Source organism: Panthera leo, chromosome C2 (genome assembly GCF_018350215.1).
Source record: "Panthera leo isolate Ple1 chromosome C2, P.leo_Ple1_pat1.1, whole genome shotgun sequence".
Classification (NCBI taxonomy): domain Eukaryota; kingdom Metazoa; phylum Chordata; class Mammalia; order Carnivora; family Felidae; genus Panthera; species Panthera leo.
Genome location: NC_056687.1, coordinates 49411138 through 49436922, shown reverse-complemented (window position 1 = coordinate 49436922; position 25785 = coordinate 49411138). Strand labels below are relative to the sequence as shown.

The following is a 25785-nucleotide window of genomic DNA, read 5'->3' as shown; positions in this document are numbered from 1 at the left end:
CGGAACTTGAATCAGTCTTCTGCACGACATATCATAGTGAAACTGGCAAACTATGAGGATAAAGAGAAAATTCTGAAAGCAGCTAGGGATAAACATGCTCTGACACATAAAGGGAGACCGATAAGACTAGTGACGGATCTATCTACTGAAACTTGGCAGGCCATAAAGGAATGGCAGGAAATCTTCAATGTGATGAACAGAAAAAATATGCTGCCGAGAATCCTTTATCCATCAAGTCTGTCATTCAGAACAGTAGGAGCGATAAAGGTCTTCCCAAACAAAGAAAAACTGAAGGAATTCATCACTACTAAACCAGCCCTACAAGAGATCCTAAGGGGGATCCTGTGAGACAAAGTACTAGAGACATCACTACAAGCATGAAACCTACAGACATCACAATGACTCTAAACCCGTATCTTTCTATAATAACACTGAATGTAAATGGACTAAATACTCCAACCAAAAGACATAGGGTATCAGAATGGATAAGAAACAAGACCCATCTATTTGCTGTCCACAAGAGACTCATTTTAGACCTGAGGACACCTTCAGATTGAAAGTGAGGGGATGGAGAACTATTAATCATGCTACGGGAAGTCAAAAAGAGCTGGAGTAGCCATACTTCTATCAGACAAACTAGACTTTAAATTAAAGGCTGTAACAAGAGATGAAGGGCATTATATAATAATTACAGGGTCTATCCATAAGGAAGAGCTAACAATTATAAATGTCTATGCGCCGAATACGGGAGCCCCCAAATATATAAAGCAATTACTCATAAACATAAGCAACCTTATTGATAAGAATGTGGTAATTGCAGGGGACTTTAACACCCCACTCACAACAATGGAGAGATCATCTAGACACACGGTCAATAAAGAAACAAGGGCCTTGAATGATACATTGGATCAGATGGACTTGACAGATATATTTAGAATTCTGCATCCCAAAGCAACACAATATACTTTCTTCTTGAGTGCACATGGAACATTTTCCAAGATAGATCACATACTGGGTCACAAAACAGCCCTTCATAAGTATACAAGAATTGAGATCATACCATGCATACTTTCAGACCACAATGCGATGAAGCTTGAAATCAACCACAGGAAAAAGTCTGGGAAACCTCCAAAAGCATGGAGGTTAAAGAACACCCTACTAAAGAATGAATGGATCCACCAGGCAATTAGAGAAGAAATTAAAATATATACGGAAACAAATGAAAATGAAAATACAACAATCCAAATGCTTTGGGATGCAGTGAAGGCAGTCCTGAGAGGAAAATACATTGCAATTCAGGCCTATCTCAAAAAACACGAAAAATCCCAAATATAAAATCTAACAGAACACCTAAAGGAAATAGAAGCAGAGCAGCAAAGACACCTCAAACCCAGCAGAAGAGAAATAATAAAGATTAGAGAAGAAATAAACAATATAGAATCTAAAAAAATTGTAGAGCAGATCAATGAAACCAAGAGTTGGTTTTTTGAAAAAATAAACAAAATTGATAAACCTCTAGCCAGCCTTCTCAAAAAGAACAGGGAGATGACCAAATAGATAAAATCATGAATGAAAATGGAATTATTACAACCAATCCCTCAGAAATACAAGCAATTATCAGGGATACTATGAAAAACTATATGCCAACAAACTGGACAACCTGGAAGAAATGGACAAATTCCTAAACACCCATACATTCCAAAACTCAATCAGGAGGAAATAGAAAGCTTGAACAGACCCATAACCAGTGAAGAAATTGAATCAGTTATCAAAAATCTCCCTACAAATAAGAGTCCAGGACCAGATGGCTTCCCAGGGGAGTTCTACCCGACGTTTAAAGCAGAGGTAATACCTATCCTTCTCAAGCTTTCACAAAAAATATAAAGGGAAGGAAAACTTCCAGACTCATTCTATGAAGTCAGTATTACTTTGATTCCCAAACCAGACAGAGTCCCAGTGAAAAAAGAGAACTATAGGCCAATATCCCTGATGAATATGGATGCAAAAATTCTCACTAGCAAATCGAATTCAACAGCATATAAAAAGAATTATTCACCATGATCAAGTGGGATTCATTCCTGGGATGCAGGGCTGGTTCAACATTCGCAAATCAATCAACGTGATATATCACATTAGTAAAAGAAAAGTAAGAACCATATGATCCTGTCAATCGATGCAGAAAAAGCATCTGACAAAATTCAGCATCCTTTCTTAATAAAAACCCTCAAGAAAGTCAGGATAGAAGGAACATACTTAAACATCTTTAACTTTATGAAGTAAACAACTTTATGAAAAGCCCACAGCTAACATCCTCCTCAATGGGAAAAACTGAGAGCTTTTTCCCTGAGATCAGGAACATGACAGGGATGTCCACTCTCACCACTGTTAACATAGTGTTGGAAGTTCTAGCATCAGCAATCAGACAACTAAAGGAAATCAAAGGCATCAAAATTGGCAAAGATGAAGTTAAGCTTTCACTTTTTGCAGATGACATGATATTATACATGGAAAATCTGATAGACTCCACCAAAAGTCTGCTAGAACTGATACATGAATTCAGCAAAGTCACAGGATACAAAATCAATGTACAGAAATCAGTTACATTCTTATACACTAATAATGAAGTAACAGAAAGACAAATAAAGAAACCGATCCCATTCACAATTGCACCAAGAAGCATAAAATACCTAGGAATAAATCTAACCAGAGATGTAAAAGATCTGTATGCTGAAAACTATAGAAAGCTTATGAAGGAAATTGAAGAAGATATAAAGAAATGGAAAAACATTCCGTGCTCATGGATTGGAAGAATAAATATTGTCAAAATGTCAATACTACCCAAAGCTATCTACACATTCAATGCAATCCCAATCAAAATTGCACCAGCATTCTTCTCGAAACCAGAACAAGCAATCCTAAAATTCACATGGAACCACAAAAGGCCCCGAATAGCCAAAGTAATTTTGGAGAAGAAGACCAAATCAGGAGGCATCACAATCCCAGACTTTAGCCTCTACCACAAAGCTGTAATCATCAAGACAGCATGGTATTGGCACAAAAACAGACACATAGACCAATGGAATAAAATAGAAACCCCAGAACTAGACCCACAAAAGTATGGCCAACTCATCTTTGACAAAGCAGGAAAGAATATCCAATGGAAAAAAGACAGTTTCTTTAACAAATGATGCTGGGAGAACTGGACAGCAACATGCAGAAGGTTGAAACTAGACCACTTTTCACACCATTCACAAAGATAAACTCAAAATGGATAAAGGACCTGAATGTGAGACAGGAAACCATCAAAACACTAGAGGAGAAAGCAGGAAAAGAACTCTCTAACCTCAGCCGCAGCAATCTCTTACTCGGCACATCCCCAAAGGCAAGGGAATTAAAAGCAAAAATGAACTATTGGGACCTCATGAAGATAAAAGCTTCTGCACAGCAAAGGAAACAATCAACAAAACTAGAAGACAACCAACAGAATGGGAAAAGTTATTTGCAAATGACATATTGGACAAAGGGCTAGTATCCAAAGTCTATAGAGAGCTCACCAAACTCCACACCTGAAAAACAAATAATCCAGTGAAGAAATGCGCAGAAAACATGAATAGACACTTCTCTAAAGAAGACATTCAGATGGCCAACAGGCACATGAAAAGATGTTCAACGTCGCTCCTCATCAGGGAAATGCAAATCAAAACCACACTCAGATATCACCTCATGCCAGTCAGAGTGGCTAAAATGAACAAATCAGGAGACTATAGATGCTGGAGAGGATGTGGAGAAACGGGAACCCTCTTGCACTGTTGGTGGGAATGCAAACTGGTACAGCCACTCTGGAAAACAGTATGGAGGTTCCTCAAAAAATTAAAAATAGATCTACCCTATGACCCAGCAATAGCACTGCTAGGAATTTACCCAAGGGATACAGGAGTACTGATGCATAGGGGCACTTGTACCCCAATGTTTATAGCAGCATTCTCAACAATAGCCAAATTACGGGAAGAGCCTAAATGTCCATCAATTGATGAATAGATAAAGAAATTGTGGTTTATATACACAATGGAGTACTATGTGGCAATGAGAAAGAAAGAAATATGGCCCTTTGTAGCAACGTGGACGGAACTAGAGAGTGTTATGCTAATTGAAATAAGCCATACAGAGAAAAACAGATACCATATGTTTTCACTCTTATGTGGATCCTGAGAAACTTAACAGGAATCCATGGGGGAGGGGAAGGAAAAAAAAAAAGAGAGAGAGAGAGAGAGAGGTTAGAGTGGGAGAGAGCCAAAGCATGAAAGACTCTTAAAAAATGAGAACTCTGGGCTGATGAGGGGTGGGAGGGAGGGCAGGGGAGGGTGGGTAATGGGTATTGAAGAGGGCTTCTTTTGGGATGAGCACTGGGTGTTGTATGGAAACCAATTTGACAATAAATTTCATATATTCAAAAAAATAAATAAAATAAAATAAATTTTAATTTAGCCAAAAAAAAGAAAAAGAAAAGAACTTTGTGTAAAGTGCAGCATTCTTTATAAGAACAAAAAAAGATAGAAAATATTAGGACGAATCCTGAGGGGATTAGTACAAAATATATATGCTCAATCAGTTAATACTGCTTAGAGAATTTTTATAGCTTGAAATATTCATACAATACTATGTGGAAAGTATCACATAAAATTTAATGGAGTATATTTTCATTACATTTAATTAAAATAATAAGCATAAATTGAAACTCACCAATACTACCTCTTTGAACATTTCCCTAGAGTTACGTGTGGTCTCTAAACACATCCTGGCTTTCAATTTCAACTACTCGATCATTCTATCCTACTTCCTGGAACATATCTCAGTGGCTGCTCTGTTCATTCAAAATTCCACCACAGACATATAATATGTGACTGTTACATACCAAGCTTGGTCCTGGGATCCAGGGACACAGCAATGAGCATGTTGGTGCCTAACTATCATAGCACTTCCATCCAGGCAGAGGGACAGACAAAGCAACAGAGCAACATTGTAAACACTATGGGACCACTGTGTGTGTAATGGAGGCATTAGTAAGCTTCCTCCTGTTATACATTTGGTTATACTCTACCGAGCCTTGCTCCAGTAGCTATTCCAAAAATATTGATTACTTAACTGGTTGAAATTCAAATAAACTAAATAAATGCATCTAGTTAATTGAACAAATGATTCAGCTAGAATCTTCCGAATACCTAGTCATGTCAACTAACTTAATGGATAGCAGTTGATTTTACTCTAGTAACAAAATATGAAAAAACAGCTGGCAAGGAAAATGTCACTGTCTTTAGGGACAGAGATATTTTTAAACTTATACTCTTCTCTGCATTGCAATCAGAGGTTTCCAACATTTTATGTACATAAAAATTACATGAAGATTTATTAAAAACACAAATACATGGGGAGCCTGGGTGGCTCAGTCAGTTAAGCATCTGACTTCGGCTCAGGTCATGATCTCATAGTTCATGGGTCCAAGCCCCAAGTCAGGCTCTGTGCTGACAGCTCGGAGCTTGGAGCCTGCTTTGGATTCTGTGTCTCCCTTTCCCTCTGCCCCTCTCCTGCTTGCTCACTCTCTCTCTCTCTCTCTAAGATAAATAAAAACATTAAAAAATTTTTTTAAAAAACACAAATTCATTGGCTATTAGCACTTCTGAAAAAAGCAAATGTAGTAGGCCAAGGCTTAGTACCAGGAATAAGCACCTGAAGTTATTCAGATGCCATAATACAAAGACTATACTTTAAAATATATCATTTTAAATAATTTAATAAACATATTTTGTGCGGTAATATTCTACCACAATGATAGTTTTTATAATAGCTCTGTAATCAAGGAAAACACTTTAAAATACTCAAAACAGAAAAAAAGTTATATACACTTTCAGTTTAAGCAATGCTGTCTCTGTACATATAGACTCAGATATTAATTAAAGAATTTCATATACACTACTTCCATCTGTCAACATTGCAAACTCTGTTTACTCTGTCACTGGTTAAAGTAAAAGACAATATTGTGAAATCGGATTTTTACCATCTGAGTCCTAGCTCTATGCTAAACTGATATGTATCCTTGGAAGTGGTATTAATCAAATTTCCTTGCAGACCTTCATGTTGGTGACAGGCACACCTACAGTTTTACCAGCTGATGAGTCAGAATCCTGGAAGCAGAAAGTTATGGAAAAATGAAATATGTAATTAACTTTTGGGAACATCTTGTCTTCCTCTAATCCACAAGTTAAGATTTGCTCATGAAAATTGCAGCCCTTTTGCAAATTTGCCAAGTAAAGAGAAGGCAAAATGCTTACAACAAAAGAAATGTTTCAAGTGGAAAATTGGTCCAAGTATGCAACAGTATTAGCTTTATTATTTGCTATAAAATAATAAAGGTTTGTTTACACAGGATTTGTAAACTTGTGTGCTTGCTCCAGTGATCATAATGCACAAGAAGGAGGAAACATAAGACTTGAGTTCTAGTCCAAGATCCACCACTAATAAACTCTACAAACCAGCTAAATCACTTAACCTCTATAAACTTCAGTTCCCCCATTTGTCAAAGTCAGAGTGTGAATACAAGATGGTCTCTAGTGTTCTTTCCAGATCTAAAATCCTAAAAAGCAGGGAATAACGTAATAAAATATATTTCAAACTCATGGGAGGCTATGTGTTGACACTGAAAGATGCACATGATGTAGTGGGAACACTGTATTGTCAATGCCTAGCACAATCTTTGACTCTTAACAAGTGCTCAATTATATTTGGTAGATAAATGAATGAACCAGTGAAACTACACAGAATAAGAAATAGGGTTCAGTAGTTTAATTTATTTATGCTTCTATAAAATTTAGCATACCAAATCTTGGTCAGCCACTTAATGAACACTCATTTTGACCCCTTGTGAAAAGAGGCTATGAAAGAATCAAAAGATTCTTGTTCAAAGTCCACACATGAAGTGATATGAACTAGGTACTAATCCACATGTAGGTATCAAGTGGTATCAACCGGTCAATCTTTGCACAAAGTAAGGCAGAGAGAAAGATCTGGTAAAGGCTTCCTGGTGGAGGTAGTGGGTTGAAATCTTGAACCAGGTAAGGCTGATGGGTTGGTGGATGAGGAGTGTGGGGGGGTGGGGTGTGAAAAGGGGTAAAGCAGAAAAGAGAAAGCAGATTTTCATGATAGAGCAAGCCAACTCACTTTACTAGAAACAAGATCTGAAAACCAATGAGGCAAATGGGTGACTGGAGATTGTTGATGGGGGAATTTTAATACTTGAAAATTGATCACCATTTTTTTCACCGGGAATAAGAAGAGTAAAAAAGATGTCCTTCGATCTGTACTATCCAATATGGAAGCTAACTAACCACACGTGGCTACTGAGCACCTGAAATGTGGCTGGTCCAAAGTGAGATGGGGTACGAGTGTAAAATACACACCAGATTTCAAAGACTTGGTATCAGAAAAATAGGAATGTGAAATATCCCATGAATGCATTTTTTACTGATTACATGTTGAAATAATATTTGGGATATGGTAGGCTAAATAAAATGCACTGTTTAAATTAATTTCACCTATTTCTTTGTACTCTTTTAAGAAAGTTACTAAAAATTGTTAATTAGACATGTCATCCACATCACCTTTCCACTAGACTGCTGTAAACAGATTTTCCCAGCAACAGTCATCAGCAGTATATTGCAGTATTAAAGGAAGAGAATCCAGAGGACCAAGCAAAAGGTGAAATTGTACGTATGGATCAATAATGCACAGTAGAAAAGGAACCCACAGATGAAAGAAAGACATAATAATTGCTATTTATTCACAGATAAATTAATATACTAGAAACTTAATCTAGAATATCATCATGATTATAAAACACATAAATGAAATTTAAAACTCTCAGGGCTTCCTGCCTGATGTAAAAGATGTACTCAATAATTGTATTTCTTTTTAGCTTTTATAACTCTTTCTGAATGTGATGGCTCTCAGCAACCCCACATGCCTGCTGATCTCAAGTCTGGATATTATGTGGCAACTTCATAAAGGATTTCATATCTAATCATTTTGGCAGCCTCAAAATTTAACACAATCCATGGCATATACTAAGTTCTCAATAAATATTTGTTAGGTAGGTGAAGGACATCACACCAAAAATTATGACTACACACAGGAGACTAAATACCAGGCCTTCTAGGTAATCTTTGCTCCTCCAGAAAGTGAAAAGTGCCATTAAAATTCCTAGTGTCCAAAAGAGTATCCCATATGCAACTTCCAGAAAATACTGGTATTTCAGTGTGCATAGATTTTTTTAAGAATTTAATATGAGATACAGCTGATTATAATGTATTAAAAAACATTTATTTGTAGTACTTAAAAGTATTTATTTACAATATACTCCTTTTCTTTTTTGTTAAAAAAGAGAGAGAGATCCTACAGAAAATGATTTTTACTAGACTATTCTTGTAAATAAAATGCTATGAAGCAATTTGCCATTCTCCCACTTCAAAATCTTCAGTACTTTGTTTACTTAATCCTATTTTAATTAATATAACTTGGTACTCATGTGGTAGATTCCCCTCTGTAAGGAATGAAAAAAAAAAAAAATTCAAGGCAACCTGGTTATATCCATAGGTAACATCCCTCAGGACCTTGTAACATGAGACCATTTAATCAGACTTCATGTTTGTATGTTACCATATATGGGAGACAAAGAAGTAGAAAATGTGTAAAAAAAACTACTCCACATGGCATTCGGGGCCCAGTTCTTGGGGGTACAAACCCAACTGAAATGTGCTGGCATGAATAAAATTGCTTCGTGGAAAGAAAAGCTTCCATCCATGTCACGATTCTCTGTGTGAGATTATTGCTACACTGGAATGGAAATTCTGGAAAAATTCCAAGTAGCACTGGGAAATTGTATGATTTAATCACTTTATTTTCCTGTTTCTGTTTTAAGCCAGTATAACATCAGGGTGAGGTGAATTTGGCCTTTCAGCTGCTGAACTTCACTCACACAGGCCCTGAAGATTACATGATGTTGCTGATCCTGTAAATTGCTTATTCCAACCGCTTGCCACAAATATTCCTCCTTCCCCCAGAGGTTCTACGCCACTTGGCTGAAATAATAAGAGCAATACCACTGGGCTTCACGAGCCAGGCAGTAATCAGTATAAAAAATTTGTTGTCTCTCCACCCCAACCCCCCTGGTGAGTCCACCTGACAGGAATCCCCACTGACATTCTGCTTGCCGTGTCTAGCACCTCTCCTGATTTAACAACAGAAGTTACATTTCTTACCAGCTGGATCAGGAAATCCACTATTCTTGTTTTCATTTTTCTTTTTCTAATTCCCTCCTTCACTACTGTATTTGAACAAGAAAGCACTCTGATATTTATCCATTCCTTCGTGTCTTTACAAGAATAATGTCCAGGGAAAATTCACCAGGCTGGCTGTTTTTCACCTAGAGCCTAATGATAAACATGAGTTTGACTTGATTCATCGTGATAGTCAAAGACTATTATGGTTCTCAGATCATTAGACTCCCTTGACTGACATTTACATAAATGGTCTCTCAGTCTTACTGCAGCCCAAATACCATCAACTACAGAGCTACATCCCCACAGTGTCTAAATTCTTTGTATTCTCTAAGATCCTGACAGTCTTTCTTTTCAACGGAATTCCATTTCTTCTCAAACCACACTGTTTCTCCCAGTCTTGATTCTACTGTGCATCCCTTTTCAATTTAAGTAATTCATAAGGAAGCTGAATTCTCATGGCACTGTGATGGCCATATATTCTGAGCTTAATTAGGCCAACAAGCTTAGAAATAAAGACTTTCTTGTTAATATCTTCTTCTCTACTTAAAAAAAAAAAAAAGTCAATGGCATTAAAAGGGTGTAAGAAATTTAAAAATATTACCAAAAATAAACTACACAGTAAAGTTGATCCCTTCTTTAAAAAAAAATGGTGCTTCTCACCAAAAAGTGGAAGTGAAAGTAATTTTTTTTTTTACTTTCCAAATGTAAATGTTTATAAGGGGAAGTTGTAAATAGAGAGAACAGGGATTAGGGAGAGGTCTTCTAGCAAAATTTTAATGTTGCTGGAGTACAAGATTTAGAAATATGGTCTAGAAACCTTGTGGTGATTTCACTGAGGCCCTTAAATGTGTAAATTTTTAGACTCTAACCTACTCTAGAAATACGTAAAATGCATCAACTTCCTAAAACTCTCTCCAGAAAAAAAAATCTGCTTAAAAAAAAAAAACTTTTAACATGAGTTATATGACATTCTATACTTCCATTGTCTTTCCCTTGAGCCTCTCACAATTATTACAAACATTATAGATTTCATCTCCCAGGGTCCAGTGTGGATGTGCTTCTCACACTGCAGTTAAAAACAACTAACATAACTTTCTCATGCAATTACTGTCACATTTATGATCTATTTTTTATCAAATACAGTTTTCCATTATACTCAACTCTCCTTGAGCTATAGCCATTACAAAGAGCCAAAACATAATGATGCTGTAATTAATAAACAAAAAAGAACAATTCTGCAACATATCATGACTCCTAGAATATTCAAATTTTCAATGATTAGAAATTTAAGAGTGTTCTATTACTAGTTCCTGCTTGCCTCAACCTTTTTTCCTAAGAATCACTGATACCATCTACTTTTGGGTCCAGCACTGCCCAATACCTGAAACATGCCTGAGAAGAACAGATCACTTAGCAACCCAATCACCCAACTTAGAAGGCCTGGAATTAGTCTTACTGACTTATACCTGGTGTTATGGACTGTCTATGTTCCCCCAAAATTCATATGTTGAAGCCCTAACTCCCAGTGTAATGTACTAGAAGGTGGGGCTTTTGGGGTATATCTAGGTTTAGATGGAGTCATGAGGGTAGAGCCCGTGATGGGATCACTGCCCTTATAAGAAGAGTAACGACAACAGAACTCTCTCTCTGCCATGTGAGGTTACAGGGGGTAAGGCAGCCCTCTGCAAGTCAGGGAAAAGGCCCTCACCAAAACCTGACCATACTAGCACCCTAAGATAAAACTTCCCAGGCTCCAGAACTGTGAGAAATAAATGTCTGTTATTTAAGTCACCCAGTCTATGGCATTTTTGTTACAGCAGGCTGGGCAGCTTGGGACATGTGGTACCCAATGTATTTACCTTAGATCCCAAGTACGTCCAAGGCCATTGGGCCTGCACCACTCTGGCAATGGTGGTTCAGCTCATATGATTGGATTTCTTTTCCCCCATTTGATTAGATTTCTACCTTCACTCCCTTGCATTCCATTGCATTCATTTGATAATAGGACATGAGTTTTGTCTTCTCCAATTGCTAAGACATGATACATCACCTAGCTCTTGCAGGTTCATTCACTCTCAGCTGCTAAAGAATGGTCACATTTTCTGGAACCTCAGTGGTGATGCTCACCTGACATCAATACTCAACTGCCACCTGCATTTCTGCTGATGTCTCTGCTGGACTGGATCTACTTACTTTTCTGTGCTTACAGAACCGTACTGAACCATTTCCCTTTGCTCACTATCTATAATCTTTTCTTAACCTGTCTCATGTTTCTTCTTTATTACTTTTAGCCTATATTTTTTATGGCCCAATATGCCTTGTTCTGAATGCTCAGTCCACAGGTAAACAAACTAAAACACAGAAAACACTCACCTATTTCTATCATGATTATCCTACTGGCCTTAATTTTAAAAATGGGGTTTTCAACACAGAATAACATATGAATTTTCAACAGCTGTAATATAATAATGATAATGATAATAAATATCTATGAGATAAATAGATGATTGTACATGGGTACTTATTAGTGACTAGCATTATGCTCTTTTATATACATTAACTACTTAAATCTTAGGTTTTATTACCCCAACTTATAACTGAGGAAACTGAGCTTTGGGGGAGTCCAAGGAAGCCCTCAAGATTCCTCACCTAGGGCGCCTGGGTGGATCAGTCCAGCTGAGTGTCCCACTTTGGCTCAGGTCTTAATCTCACAGTTCATAAGTATGAGCCCCACATTGGGCTCTGTGTTGACAGCTCAGAGTCTGGAGCCTGCTTCGGATTCTGTGTCTCCCTCTCTCTCTCTCTCTCTCTCTCTCTCTGCTCCTCCACCGCTCACACTGTCTCTCTCTCAAAAATAAATAAACATAAAAATAAATAAAAATAAAAGATTTCTCACCTAATACCTGGCAGAAATGGCTTCCCATCTAGACCTGACTTCAGGGCCTCAGCTCTTCACAACTACCCACATGGCCTCTGTTTCACTTCTAAAGAACTTGATACTGAAATTATGACATACTCTTGCTTTGCTGTAACTGTTCACTGTTAGAAAAAGCTTAACAGAACATTGCCTAACATACCTTTTAACTCCAAGAATCTAAAATTCTAATATTCATTCTGAGAATGTGAGCCATAGCAGTAGCTAGCCTGTTGGCATCCTTAAAAAATAAAATCTTTGACTTGTACATTTGTTTTATCAAATGTAAAGTGTATTTTTATGCATCAAATTTTAATTTGTACAGTTCTTTGTATTGAAAATTTTCAAAAATGTATGACATACTTCTGACTGCTTCTATAGAACAATATGAAGAATTTTTAAACTTTTTTTTTTGATGATTTAGAATCCCCACTGTGAACATCACCTATTGTGATACAGTGATGTTCTTTGTGACTTAATGCATGAGATCAGTGTACTTCACACTAAATAACCCCATACTGTTATTTTTAAAGTTATTTCATCTACTTTGATCAGTTTATCTTTTCCATGGGCTTGTGGCCATTTGTTCCTCTTGTTTTTAGAATGCTTAAAAGAAAAGCAATACTTTTCCAATTTGCCACTTTTAATCTACTAAAGATTGTAAAAGCAATAATACTCATTTATTTAATCTGTAAGTAAAATAAGAATAAATGGGCTGAGAAACTAACTAGGAACTCCCATTTGAAAAGAATATAGGCCTTGTAGAATATGAGTTAACTATAAATACACGGATTTATTTCTGGTCTCTCTTCTCTGTTCCATTGTGTGTTTATCTTTATGCCAGTACCATACTGCTTGTAATATATTTTGAAATGAGGAAGCATAATGCCTCCAGCTTTATTCTTCTCTCTTAAGATTTCTTGGATATTCAGGGTCTTTGATGGTTCCATATGTTCTATCTCTATGAAAAAAATTGCCACTGAAATTTGGACAGGAATTACAATGAATCTGTAGATCACTCTGGGTAGCATGGACACTTAAACTATACTAATTCTTCCAATCCATGAATACAAAATAGCCTTATTTTTATTTGTGTATTCTTTAATTTCTTTCATCAATATCTCAAAGTTTTAAGTATAGAGATCCTTCATTTCCTTGGTTAAATTTATTTCCAAGTATTTTATGGTTTTGCTGCTCTTATAAATGGGATTGTTTTCTTCATTTCACAGATAGTTTACTGTTAATGTATAAAAATGCAAACTATTTTTGTGTGTTAATTTTGTATATTGCAACTTCATTTTGTTTATTAGTTCTAACAGTTTAGTAGAATCTTTAGAATTTTCTGTACATAAAAACATGTCATCTGTAAACAAAGTTTTACTTCTTCCTTTCTGATTTGGATTTCTTTTTCTTGTTTAATTGCTCTGGCTAGGACCTATAGTACTATATTGAGCAGAAGTGCTAAGAGTGGACATCCTTATCTTTTTTCTGGTCTTAAACAAAAGACTTCAGCTTTTCACCACTGAGTATCATATAATCTGTGGGTTTTTTCATATACACCCTTTATTATATTTAAGTACATTCCTTCTATACCTAATTTGTTGAGAGCTTTTATCATGAAAAGGTGTCGAATTTTCTCAAATACTATGTCTGCACCTATTAAGGTGATCATAACTTTTATCTTTTATTTTATTAATTTTAAGTGTCACATTTATTGATTCGTGTATCCTTGCATCCCAGGATAATTCCCACTTAATCATGGTGTATAATCCTTTCAATGTGTCTGTTGAATTCAGTTTGCTAGAATTTTGCTGAGGATTTTTGCACTTATGTTATTCAGGAATATTGGTCTGTAACTTTCTTTTCTTGTAGCGTCCTTCAATAAGGATTCCAAGAGCACACAATGGAGAAAGGACAGTCTCTTCTGTAAATGGTGTTTGGAAAATTAGATATCCACATCAGAAAAATGATACTGTACTTATATCATACAAAAATCAACCCAAAATGAATTAAATAGCTAAATATAAGACCTGAAACTCTAAAACTACTAGAAGAAAATATAAGGGGAAATCTTCTTGCCATTAGTCTGGGCAATGATTTTTTTGGATATGACCCAAAAACATAAGCAACAAAAGCCAAAATATACAAATGGGATTGCAACAAATGAAAAAGCTTCTATGAAGCAAAGGAAGCAATAAACAGAGTGAAGAGACAACATATGGAAGAAAATATTTTCAAACCATGCATTTAATAATAGATTAATATCTAAGATATATAAGGAGCTCCTACAACTCAATAACAAATAAATAAATAATCCAATAAAAAATGGGCAAAGGACCTAAGTAGAAATTTCTCCAAAGAAGACATAAATGGCCAAGATATATATGAAAAAAGGCCTCAGAATTACAAATCATGAGGGAAATGCAAATCAAAATCACAATCACATATCACTTCACACCTGTTAGAATGGCATTATCAAAAAGATAAAAGATAACAACTGTTGGTGAAATGTGGAGAAAAGGAAACCCTGTACACTGTTGGTGGGAAAGTAAATTGGAACATACATTATGGAAAACAGTAAAGAGATTCCTCAAAAATTAAAAATAGAACTATCATATGATCCTACAATCCCAAACTGGGGATATACTGAAAGGAAATAAAATCAGTATCTCAAAATAATATTTCCTCTCCCATGTCTATTGTAGCATTATTCACTATAACAAAGGTATTGAAATAATCTAAGTGTCCACCAACAAATGAAAGAATGAGTAAAATGTGAATATATATATATATATATATGGAATACACATATACCATGAAATATTATTCAGCCATAAAAATGAAGGAAAGTCTGCCATTTTTAACAACAGCAATGAACCTGGAGGACATTATGCTAACTGAAATAAGCCAGACACAAAAAAATAAATATTGAATGATCTCACTTCTATGTGGGATCTAAAAAAGTTAAACCCATGAAAGTTGAGTAGAATGGTAGTTACCAGGGACTTGGAGGGGAGGAGAGAGAGGAAATAGGGGAAATGGGGAGATGTTGGTCAAATGGTACAAAGTTTCAGTTAGGCAGCATGAATAAGTTCTAAAGTACAGCATGGTGACTATAGTTAATAAACTATGTTTTGTACTTGAAATGCTCTAAGACACTAAATCTTAAGTGTTTTCGCCACACACACACACACACACACACACACACCCAGGTAACTATAAGAAGTGATGGATACGTTGATTAGCTTGATTGCGGTAATCATTTCACGATATATGTATTTCTCAATATATGTGATTTCACAATACATATCACTTCACAATACATCTATAGATATATCAAGACATCACATTATACACTTTGAATATATACAAGTTTTATTTCTCAATTATACATCAATAAAGCTAGAGAGAGGAAAAAATATAGACTGAATGGGAGGGCTTTGCAACATCTATTTGAGTCACTCAGGATCTCATTGCTTCCTTTCTGAATTCCTGACAATAGACAAAATCCTCTGCGCTGACTGAAGAAAAAAAGGGAATCAGTTGGCTTGGTAGGGATAGAACTGCTAATCTAACAGGAAACCTCTTCATCTCTCCCTCTCAACATTTGCTGAGTTTAAAAGCAAGACCAAGACAAGTGTTTCCCTGGCACATGATGGCAACCAAGGCCACTGATGCCTGACCAATGACAGATAACAATGTATTCCTTTCTAAAAGTGAAGCTTAGAATCTACTCTATTGCTGATGAACATTGACAGAATATCATTTGGATGATGTGAAAATGAAGCAGAGTTTATCACTTGACATGCCTAAATCAGCAAAGAGATGATTTGTTTAGCAAACATTTACATGGCACTTCTTATGTGTAGGCCTTCTTTTAAGCACTGTATACATATTAATACTTGTAGTGTAAGGTAACAAAACTAAGAATGAAATACAAGACCCTGTATGCATCACAGACATTTGAGACATCACAGAACTATAGATCCTAAACCAGGATAAACCTCAGAGATCGTCTGTTTAGTCCCTTGCCAGCCAAAGCACTGCATGCGTGGAGCCACCAGAGCCATAAGGACTACATAAACTTCCTCGGGTCCCTCTGAGATGAAGGGAGAACCAGAACTCAAGTCTTTGATCTCTTAGTACAGTGGTCCTTCCTCCACATCCAGCTATTCCTTATGGATTCATAGTTTTTCAGGGTCGAAAGAAACATGTAAGATCATCTACCTAGTGTTCGTCTGGGGAGATCTAATTTATATAAATGACATACCCATTAATAACAGATGCTCACTGCTACCTTACTTCCACCTCTCTCTCCTACCACCTGGGAAATTTCCTGGAAGTTATGATGCAGTGGCTAAAATTTGCTCAACTACACTCTAGAGACCATACTCTACGACCCTCTCTATACTCTGCTTCCTCTGGGAGGAAGAAAAAAGGCACTCTCTTTTCCAAACTACAACAAGTCCAGGCTGGCCCTCATTCTTTGCCTGCAATAACAGAAGCTACCAACAGTTTAAAAGAGACCCTCCATGAGCCAAACCCAAGAGGCTGAGACGAACAACTCACTGGAGGATACTTCCCTGGAATCCTCTGTGGAGGTTGGAGCTATGGGCGAGAGAAACTTCTCTAGTCCAGGGCCCCTCTGAACAAAGCCCCCATGCCAACCATGACAAAGCCCTAAGATTCTTTCATCTCTGCCAACCTTGTACCCTCTACCCTGAAACCACAGGCTGTAAATAAGAATGTATGATCTTATAATTGGGTAAGGTTTAGATAGGCATTGATTACTAACTGGTGATGGTCCCAGATGATATGTTTGGTTTTTTTCTATTTATTGTTATAATAACCACACACTTTGCAAAGGGAGCTGCACAGATGACATAACAAACTCCGTTTCTTGGTTATTCACTATATGTTTTATAGCTGCATTAGTTTTTACAGCCTAATTAACTCTTTAAAAATACTGACATGCACTAACTGGATTATAAATTCAGCTAGAGATTTCATTAACCATAGGTCATTCTTATTAAAAATTGTGTTATCTCCTGAATTGACTTTAAAAAATAAAATGAAACCAAATCTATGGACTTGCTAAAGATGGGGCCTTTATAAAACTTTCTCTTCCAAAGCTTAGTGGCCTCCAGCAACAAGAAATGAAGCTTTCCTCACTGGAAAAACATAAATGTTAAGAAACTCCCTCATGTTAGGATTCAGCAAGGAAATCGGAAGTCGTGTCACATATTTTAAACAGGCATGGATTCAATTAAGGAACCGGGTGCTTATAAAACTATTGGAAACACTAGAGGAGAAAAAAACAGGAGGAGCTGCCTTAAGTTTCAGGTTTGTGGCCACAAAGAAAGAGGAGGCTGTTATGCCCCAAAATCCAAATGATGGAAGTAACTTCTCAGCTTCTCACAGCTCCAAAGTGGGTGAAATGGCAACCACTCACATCGGAACATCTGGTAAAGCCTACTCATCAGCTCACTGTCCCTGCCAGAAGACAGAGGGGAAAAATGCCTATCCCTCTTCCACATTGGCAATCCCATGTGCAAGCGTCTCGTTGGCAGAGCCCTGCCATCCTGGAATCCTACTACCAAAATAGCCCAAGAAACATAGTTCCCAAGCTTCTGTCTGCAGCATTATAGGGGAGGATTTACAAGAGACATAAGAGTACCAGTGCCAGCAGACCATTCTAATTCTAGGATTACTCCATCAGGTAAGCAAACCTCCAAATTCCATTCTCCTCAGAAGAGAACCCAGAACACACCATTTGTCACTGAGACAACTCTAAGAACACAGTTGCCTTTCAACTACATACAAATCATCTGCCCAGGCATTCAGTAACTCCAGAAGATGATGTAATCCCTACAGATAAATTACAGAAAAAAATGCTCACAGCCAACATTAACATTACATAATCCACCACCACTAAAACCCACTCTTAAGAGAACTTTATGTAAAATGTTAATGGGACATTTCCTTCAAAAACAAGTTTCCCTTAAAGGAACACCAAAAAGAAGAGAGGATTCCCTTTGTGTAAGGCTAGATTCATTCTTCTCAAAGTTCTTAAGAAATATTTAGTTTTGTTTTCTGGATTATCAAATAATTTAGATCAAGAAAAAAAATGACAAATTACTTCATAGTTTTCCCAAAGGTAACATTCGGAAAAGTATCACATTTCTTTTCAGCATAAAGATTTTTAGCTTATAGCTCTTTTTCTGGTTTTAGACTCTGAACTTGTTTCTTTCCATTTCAGTTAAAAGTGACCTTTTAATTGGGGGTTTTCCATCCATGATTCTTTTTCCGGAATAAGAGCCAGAGTTTTCCCATTTACAGCACCTTATGAAAGGGTTTCCTTTCTTCTAAAAGAATTTTAAAAATATCATTCTAAATTTCTTGTCTTCAAATCTTTCTTAGATTTAGACTAACAAGGATATTGATTCCAATAGGTCAGGTACAAAAGTGCCATATCTTAATACATTATTAATTGTATCCTTCATGTGAATCTTTTAAGGATGCTTGAAAGGATGCAATAATAAATGCATTCCTTGGGTATAAGAATGTATCTTCTCCCTCATGGAATAATAAATCTGCCTCAACACCACACTAGTGACTACAAATGTATTTTTACCAGGAAATAGGTTATGAATATAAAAATCTCACACATAACCCCAAAGCAGATATTAGGTAGCAGAAAGACTTGTTGCAGGGACTAAAACAAGAATGAAAGGTTCAGAGTCTGCCCTCACAGGAGCTCTAGGGAGCATAATTTAGAATCATTTATACTAAACAGCACACACTCTTTCCTATCATCTTCAATACCCAAGTTTAGGATTATAAATATCTGACTTGCCCTTTAAGCTGTCTGCAGCCATCATAGCTAATGCTAACGGCAAAAGACTTTCCCAGGAAGTCATCTAAAAAGCAAAGGGCGGCCTTATCTCCAGGGGAGAAGCAGCCACCAAATTGAGCAGGCAAGAGCTATCCAGTCCTCCTGGTCACACACCCCCTGACAGTTCCAGGGCATGACAGGTCAGACCCAATTGCTTCTGCACTTCTCTGGCCAAACGGTGAGAAGGGACAGCTATGATCTGATGCCTACCTAATGCCGGCTTGCTTAGCCCACCTCGGGCCAGGGCACTGTCAGGTCTGGCCTTGGCTGCCAGCCATGCTTACTGGCCATTGGGAATTAAGGCCTTAAGGAAATCTGTCTCAGTAAGAATGAAATGGTGGACTTGATCCTTTAAACATTAATTATAAGCCACTAATTTGTATAGTATAGTTCTTAGTATATGCTTACTTCATAAAGGAGTGATCTACAACCACACTGTTTCTACTTATGCTGGGTTTCAACCTTGTTCTGCCACTTACCAGCTTTGTAATCTTGTGTAAGCTAATTAACATCTCTAATTCGATTTCTTCACCTGCAAACCAGGATGATAACAGCGATGATACCTCATATATTTACTGAGTGGCTTAAATGAAATAATGCAAGTAAAATGTTTAACACAGAGACTATCACACAATAAGCACTCAACAAATAATAGTGACAGTATTTTTATCATATAAAATTTTTGTTTCTTTCTCATATCTATTATTTATTTCTTTAAAAGCTATTAGATGTGGGAAGGAGGGATATGAGAAATATTGTATAAACCATTCCTCTGATAGGAATACTTAAGTTGAGATACCTTAAGTGAGCAACCTAGGGTATATAATGTTGCAATAGCCATTTACTAAAATAAAACCAGTCAATTTTGAGTGATATACAACCTGACAGACTTTATGGAAGAGTTATTACATAAGTCTAATTATCTAACCTTCCATGTTGTGTGGTCAGCAGTATTTGTTACCAGAAGTCATTGCTGGGTTAATCAGGGATTAACTAATATGTACTAGTAATTGATATGACACACTAAGGTCTATCCTCTCCTAAAGTAAATAGGTTATTACAAACCAAAGCACCTTTTCTTCTTCTTACACCTGCAAAATTAGGTGCCCAGCCCATTATATGACACCCTTCCTCATTCAATCCTAGAGCTTTTCTCAGTAGTAATGGTGCTAAGTATTTATTGGGGTGCCTGGGTAGCTCAGTCGGTTGGGTGTCCAACTTCGGCTCAAGTCATGATCTCATGGTTTGTGGGTTCGAGCCCTGTGTCAGGCTCTGTGCTGACAGCTCAGAGCCTGGAGCCTGATTTGAATTCTGTGTCTCCTACTCTCTCTGCCCCTTCCCCTGCTCACACTCTGTTCTTCTCTCTCCAAAAATAAATAAACATTAAAACTAAAAATATATATATTTATTATCTTGTATCTTAGAAATGACTTTGAAACATCAAAATGAACAAAGTGTAAATACCGCAGGGAGATCATGTTCAGCTGATAACCATCTACCTATTTATTTCATAAGAGACTAGCCATACAAATTCTTGAGAAGACAAATATTGTAACCTATCATTACATGGAACCTTTCCTCTGTGACTATCAAGTTCATAGCATTTCCCAGGGGCAAACATTATTTCCTTCTACCATATCTGGCTCAGGAGCTAAATGACTTACCTGAGATCATACAAATCATATTGTAAGGCCATAAACAGGAACCCCCTTTGGATTCCCACCCCATGGCTCTCTCCAATAAGTATCTTAATTGGCTCTTCACGTAACGAAATGGGACAGAAGTGGGGGAATGCTATTACTGAACAATCTTTCAAACCCCAGTTTGAAAAAGATATATCAATACATATGGATACAGAAACATAAGAACTTCCTTACATAACTAAAGCCAGATATTATTAGAAACTTTGAAATTTTGGGGGCACCTGGGTGGCTCAGTTGGTTAAGTGTCCAACTCTTGATTTTGGCTCAGGTCATGATCTCACAGTTCTCTTGAGATTAAGCCCCATGTCAGGCTCTGAGCTCTTAGCTCAGAGCCTGCTTGTAATGCTCTCTCCCTCTCTCTCTGCCCCTCCCCTGTGCTCACACGTGCGTATGCTCTCTCTCAAAATAAATAAACTTTAAAAAAAAGAAAATTTGACATTTTAAAATTGTAATCTAAATATTTGTCAAGCAAAGTCTCTACCATTGAAGTAAGTATATACCTTCTTAAGATGATAGCTTTGAAAGATAGCTCTCATATGGTTTATATATATACACCTATATTAACTTTATATAGATGGGAATATATAGATACACGAAGAATTGAAGAACATATATAAATACAGTAAATTGCATTTGTACTACAGGACTCCACATCCCCTGCTCTTGCCCCCAGTCACATTTTCTTTCTAAATAAATTACTAAAGTCCCCTAATTTCATAGCATGTGAGTGAACTATTTAATGATCTCTTTTTCAAAGTAAAAAGATCACTTGGAACAGTGAAGAGTTTTGCCATCCCATAGCTACTTCTCTATTAAAAACAAATGATAAGGATTAACAATAAATGTGTGAGTCAGAGATTATGGAAAGAGCCCAAATACACCAACCGTACCTTTAGAATCTAAAAATACACAAAACACCAAGCTATAAAATGCTCTTGACGTCAGTGGAAGGCACAGTAGTCAACTAAGATCACTTTATAGCCTTTCCCTAACTGCCTCACAGATAAACCTGTGCTGTGGTTTTTCATGTCTGGACCATAAAAATATCCCTCTGGACTTCACAGGCAGTCACCCGTTAACTAAACAATACCCTAAATCCTTGCAAACTATGACTCATAGGACCAGCCATAGACAATATATATAAAACCTCATTCTCTGAACATAAAATAAATTATGTAGAGAGACCTAGAGAACATTTTCATTTCTCTTTTTTCAATATTAATTGTTTTTAAGTAATTTAAGTTTAAACCTAAACTGCTAAAAAATATCCTCCAAAGAGTTTATGAAATTTGGTAAAAATTCAATAAAAATCAATTCAATTATTTGAATGTCTAGTTAAGTATATCAGATTTCTGTTTGCCATGGACTCTAAAAGCATTATCTGAAGTCACTTGTCACCATCTATTGTCGCTAATCATCTTTTCATCTGGAATTCAACAGCAATCACAGTAGCTCATGCTTTGGGGACTTTTTCCCTCTCTCTAGTTACACTTACAAGCAAAAAGTAATAATCAATTAAGAGAAAAAAACAGCCCCAACTTTTATATGTACCTGGCCTATTAAAATCTTAAACTTAGAATCTGTCTAGAAATCCCATGTTGACAATCTCTGGCACACCAGCTACAGCTCATGGATCTAAGGTCTCACGAGATCTTCCTCCACTGAAGTCATGTCCAAAGGCCAAATACAGATACACACTTCATTTGTGTGGGAGCAGAATTATGGCTCTATAACTCACCAACTTTGGAGCAGAGCCATAATTCATGCTATTTCAGTCAGTACAAACAAGGATAAAGAAATATTATTATTTCACCATGGAACACTGAGTAGAAAAGAAATAGAAATGTTAGCCAACCTGGCATCTCTGTACTGCAATATATCTAGTTTATGTTCTGTGTGAAATGAAATTTTTTAATGCGTTTAAGATATCAAAATAAATTGTGTAGACAGGTAGTATCTTGGGGGTTCTACCTGGTGGCTGGTATTATGGGGGGAGGGAATTATATACACAATAAAGTGGATTTATAAGGTCTAGGAATTGCCTAATCCAATATATTGGGAGCAATCAGTTGAATGATATAGGCTGAGTGAATTTAGGCGTATGAATAACAGTCCAGTTAATACAAAGAAATTATTCTCAGAAGTAGGTAGGAAAAATGTTAGATCATTTCTAACTTCCATCGTATTACATAGGCATGGACTTCAAATTTCAGAGCAGTTGACTTGTATTTCCCAACTCAAAGTAAGCTTTGTCTGGGAAAATTCTTTTGAAAAGAATGGTTCTGAGCTCACAGACCTCAGTGTGTGTGTGTGTGTGTGTGTGTGTGTGTGTGTGTGTGTGTGTGTGTGTGTGTGTGTGTATACACCCAAAAATAACTTGGGTACCTTGTCTCCAGAGATGTATCTAGTAAGAAGTTGCTATAGCTGATGTCAAAGAGGTTGCTGCCTGTGTTCTCCTCTAAGAGTTTGAAGGTTTCCTGTCTCACATGTAAGGTGTTTCATCTATTTTGAATTTATTTTTGTTTATGGTGTAAGAGAGTGGTCCAGTTTTCCCAACACCATTTGTTAAAGAGACCATCTTTTCGCACTGGATATTCTTTCCTGCTTTGTTGAAGATTCGTTGACCATATAGTTGTGGGCTCATTTCTGGGTTTTCTATTCTGTTCTATATTGATCTATATGTCTGCTTTTGTACCAGTACCATACTGCCTTTATCACCACAGTTTTGTAATATACAATCCAGAATTGTGATGCCTCTACCTTTGCTTTTCTTTTTCAAGATTGCTTTGGCTACTCAGGGTCTTTTATGATTCCACACAAATTTTAGGATTGTTTGCTCCAGCTATGTGAAAAATGCTGGTGATATCTTGATAGGGATTGCATTAAATGTATAGATTGCTTGGGGTAGTATGACATTTTAGCAATATTTGTTCTTCCAATCCATGAGCATGGAAAGTTTTTCCATTTCCTTGTGTCTTCAATTTCTTTCATAAGTGTTCTACAGTTTTCAATGTACAGATCTTTTATCTCTTTGGTAAAATTTATCTTAGGGTTAGGTATCTTAAGGTTTTGGTGCAATTGCAAATGGGATCAATTCCTTGATTTCTCTTTCTACTACTTCATTATTGGTGTATAGAAGTGTAACAGATTTCTATATATCTATTTGCAACTTTACTGAATTCATGTATCAGTTATTGCAATTTTTTGGTGGGGTCTTTCAGGTTTTCTGCATATAGTATAATGTTGTCTGTAAAAAGCAAAAATGAGCTATTGGGACTTCATCAAGATAAAAAGCTTCCACACAGTGAAGGAAACAATCAACAAAACAGGCAACCTACAGAATGGAAGAAGATATGTGCAAATGACATATCTGATAAAGGGTTAGTATCCAAAACATATAAAGAATTTTTCAAACTCAACACCCCCCCCCCAAAAAAACAAAAAATAATCAAGAAAGGGGCTGAAAACATAAATGGACATTTTTCCAAAGAAGACATCCACATGGCTAACAGACAAATTAAAAGATGCTCATCATTACTCATCATCAGGGAAATAGAAATCAAAACCACGATGAGATACTACCTCACATCTGTCAGAATGGCTAAAATTAACAACATAAGAAACAACAGATGTTGGCAAGGATGCAGAGAAAGGGGAACCCCCTTACACTGTTGGTGGGGATGCAAACTGGTGCAGCCACTCTGAAGAACAGTATGGAGGTTCCTCAAAAAGTTAAAAATAGAAATATTCTACAATCCATCAAATTGCACTCCTAGGTATTTACCCAAAGTGTACAAAAACACTGATTCATAGGGACACATGCACCCAATGTTTATAGCAGCATTACTTACAATAGCCAAATTATGGAAAAAGCCCAAATGTCCATTGACTGATGAATGGATAAAGAAAATGGAATATACTCAGCCATCAAAAAGAATGAAATCTTGCCATTTGCAATGATGTGGATGGAGCTAGAATGTATTATGCTAAGTGAAATAAGTCAGTCAGAGAAAGACAAATAGCATATGATTTCACTCATGTAGAATTTAAGAAACAAACAGATAAACTTAAGGGAAGGGGAAAAAAACAGAGGGAAACAAACCATAAGATACTCTTGATAGAGAACTGAGGGTTAATGGAGAAAGGTGGGCAGAGATAAGCTGAACGGGTGATGGGTATTAAGGAGGGCATTTGTGTTGAACACTGGGTGTTATATGTAAGTGATGAATTACTAAATTCTGCTCCTAAAACTAATATTACGCTAATGTTAACTAAGTAAAATTTAAATAAAATCTTGAAACAACAACAAAAAATAATAACTTGGAAAATTACACTGCTAATAGCAGGAAAGATAGCATGCTTTTCCCTCTTTTAAAAAAAATTTAATGTTTATTTTTGAGAGAGAGAGACAGAGCATGAGCAGGGGAGGGACAGAGAGAGTGAGAAACAGATTGGAAGCAGGCTCCAGGCTCCAAGCTGCTCCAAGCACCCAGTGCAAGGCTTGAATTCACAGACCTTAAGATCATGACCTGAAGCGAAGTTGGAAGCTTAACCGACTGAGCCACTCAGGCGCCCCTCCCTCTGTTTCTATTCTTTGACTATTTTTCTCTAAGATACTTTGACTTTCTCCTATTAATCCATAGTATCTGTTAAATGTTTTGTGGATATTTTTGCCAATCCATATTTTGTCTTAACAATTGTGGGGGCTTTTTATTAAAACTTTCTCAGTGTCATTTGCTCAACCAAAATTTAAGAGCACAATTTTAATGTCAAATCTGTCCATTTTTATTTACGCATTCCCTCACACATGGTTAAACACACTACTTTCTCCTAAATTATTTTTTAACATTTTTACCATGTTTCTTCATTTATAGCTTTAATTTGTCTGGAATTTGTTGCATGGATTGAAGTAAAAAAAAAAAAATATCTAAGAACATGAAAAGA

At 36.5% G+C, this 25785-nt stretch overlaps 1 protein-coding gene across 4 annotated transcripts in view; it reads right to left on the bottom strand.

The window, feature by feature from the left end:
* The window catches only part of ZPLD1 (zona pellucida like domain containing 1), a 536628-nt gene that overhangs the window by 347914 nt on the left and 162929 nt on the right, over positions 1 to 25785 (bottom strand). Inside the window, exon 1 of one of the 4 annotated variants that reach the window (XM_042955554.1) lies at positions 12226 to 12277. The exons of the other annotated variants lie outside the window; for them this stretch is intronic. The gene's annotated coding sequence lies outside the window, so the exon portion shown is untranslated. Of the gene's footprint in view, positions 1 to 12225; positions 12278 to 25785 lie in introns of those variants that run through there. 4 annotated transcript variants of the gene reach the window in all.